The sequence below is a fragment of the Echinops telfairi genome, unplaced genomic scaffold, assembly GCF_000313985.2.
Source record: "Echinops telfairi isolate 266 unplaced genomic scaffold, ASM31398v2 ScPeMD7_5868;HRSCAF=6743_0, whole genome shotgun sequence".
NCBI lineage: Eukaryota > Metazoa > Chordata > Mammalia > Afrosoricida > Tenrecidae > Echinops > Echinops telfairi.
In genome coordinates, this window is record NW_022109767.1 from 18,199,784 (window position 1) to 18,202,541 (window position 2,758).

The window sequence follows — 2,758 nt, forward strand, 5'->3', positions numbered from 1 at the left end:
GTGGGCTCCAGCTAAAGAGCTACCTGCACCCTAGTTTGGCAGCGAGTAGTGATTTCCCCAGGCTGATGCCCTAAAGCGGACATAATCCCAGACATGAGACCCTCTGACAGCCAGTCACAGGACCTCACGCAGAGCTCCCCACACTGTTGGCTACCTTGAGCTCAGAGCCTGGGGATCGGGGTCAGCAGGTAGCCATAGATTTGGAGCAATTGAAAAAGAAGTAAATTTACCCAAGTAAGGTCGCGTTGTGGCAGAAAATAAGTGGATAGTCATAGTCCATGGGGAAAATTCAGTTCCAGTTGGCTGAGAAGAAAACAACCTCTCTGATAAGCTGGATCTCCCCCTGTGGGGGTCAGCATGACAGCCCCCAAATCAGGGCACTCCATAGTCCAATATAAAAAAAAGGAAAGAAAGATTTTCTTGGTAAAAAACTGCAAATCCCAGGCTCATTGCTCAACTCCAAGGCATCAGGTAGAAGGAGTCCTTTAACATATAGTAGCATAATAAGGCCTTGCTAATGAAGGCCAGAAGTAGTTAGCTACAGAGCCTAGAGACTATCAACATAACAAAGACCCCTTTGAGCAAGCCTGTTTCAGAATAACTTCATTCAATTCCAGCTTTGTGGGGGGTGAACCTCTGAGCTATTAGGGCATCAGCAGTCTAGATAGGACAATAAGCCCAGCTCCCCTCTCAGTGACTCTACACACAGCTGGGGAGGTCCTGCTTATCCTGGGGCCCTACAAGGGGTTGAAGGAACACCCCGCCCCCCCTCCTCTGCCGGGCTGCAGTGCTACATACAGCTCAAGGCAACTATACCAGTGAACTCCAGCACTCAACACTGCTGTGGGAACCACCGCCTGGCCTCTGCTGTGATCTTATGTTCAAGGGTAATTCCACCCAGCATCAGTGGGATCCTGTGCCAAGTGGGCATGCCACCCCCCTATGCTACCTTGAGGCAGGGTTCAAACTCCTCCAGCCCCACGGTCAGGCGATCAAACCTCAGTTATCTCCTTACCGCTCATTTTCTTCTTTCTTTATAATATCACCCTTCTATCTTTCCCACTACAGTTGGTCTCAACGGGCCCAGTTTGGTTTGTTTTCGCTTCTTTCTCTCTCCTTTTCCTCTTCTATCCCACTATTTCCTATCATATGGTACTCCTGGCTTCTGGGCTACTAACCTCACCTAGGGCAACTCAACCCAAATAGCAGGGGGAACTCCAGCCTGCCCTCTGTGGGAGGGCTGAACACCACACAAGGCAGCTGTCACAGGATTCTACAGTGCTCTGCCCTGCTGAGGAAAACCTCCATAGGACCTTTAAGGTGATCTCGTCAACTAGGGCAATTCCATCCAGCACCACTGGGTGCCTGCATTAAAAGGGCACATCAACGTGCCATCTTGGGGCAGGGTTTAAACTCCTGTGGCCCCACATTCAGGCAATCAGGGATCAGCTATCTTTTTATTCTTTATTTTTTTATTCTCTCTTTCCCATCCCAATCAATCTTAGCAAGTACAGTTGTGCTATTTTCCCCTTCTTCCTCCTTTTCTTTTTCTTTCTTTCTTCCATCTCTCTTTTTTCTCTTCTCCTTTCTTCTTTTCGGTTTCTCTCCTCTCCCTCTCTTTCCTTCCACACGCCACTGTGGGTTTACTACCCTCTGCCCAGGTCAACTCCGCCAACCCAGTGGGGAGAGCTAGAGCCTGCCCCCTTTGACAGTGCTACACATGGCATGAGGAAGTGCTACACACTGCACAAGGCCATGCTACACACAGCATGGCATGGGGCTCAGCTAGCTCTTAATTTTTTTCTTCATTTCCCCCTTTGTTTTCTTTCTTCTTTCACCTTTCTTCTTTTCTCCTCTTCTTCCATCTGTTCTCTCTTCCTGCCACAGTCTCAGCAGATTCAGTTTTCCTTTTAGGTTGTTGTTTTTTGACTGTTTATAATTTTTGTTTTCTCTTTGCATTTTGGGTCCATGTCTGTGTGTTTGTTTTTTATTTTTGCTCTTATCTTTGTTTTATACTTTCTCCCATTTTCTTTTCCTCACACTCGCCTTCCTTTCACTAGCCACTACCAACCTGCAGACCACTCCCCTCTGCCTAGGGCAACTCTGATGGCCCAGATGGGTGCTCCCACCCACAATTGTTGGCTTTACGTGCAGCTGGGGAAATCACTGCAGAGCTCTTACATACCCCAGGCTGCTGGGGGATCTCCACTTCAATCCGCTGGAAGAACTCAAGTCTACACCCTGAGGCCCTAAAAGTGACTGGGAGAACTCCTACCCACTGTTGGTGGTGCTCCACGCTGCTGCAGGAATATTCGCCCAACCTCCATAGCAATCTCTCTGACTAGGATAATTCCACCTGCCACCTATGGTGCTCTACAACAAGGAAGGTGCACCCACACACCCTCTGTGGTACTCCACTTGCAGAGGTAAACACCACATGCCCCCTGAGGTGCTCCAAGCACCCTGAGACAAACCACTATGGCTTACTTAGAGATCAGCAAGTGAAACACCACCCTTGTGGGCCCACACCCACCTGATAGATTTTTGTGGTGTGTGATTTATTTTATTTAAGCTGATGATATAAAAATAAATATCCTAAAGATAAGCTAAAACATTTCAATATATTATATATTTGTAGATAGGAAGCATTCCTTTCATAGATAAGTTATTATTATTTTATTTTTACCAGTTATGTAATAGCATATATTTGCCACCTTTGTTCATGACAAAAAATAAAAATAAAAGAAGCCAATAGGAA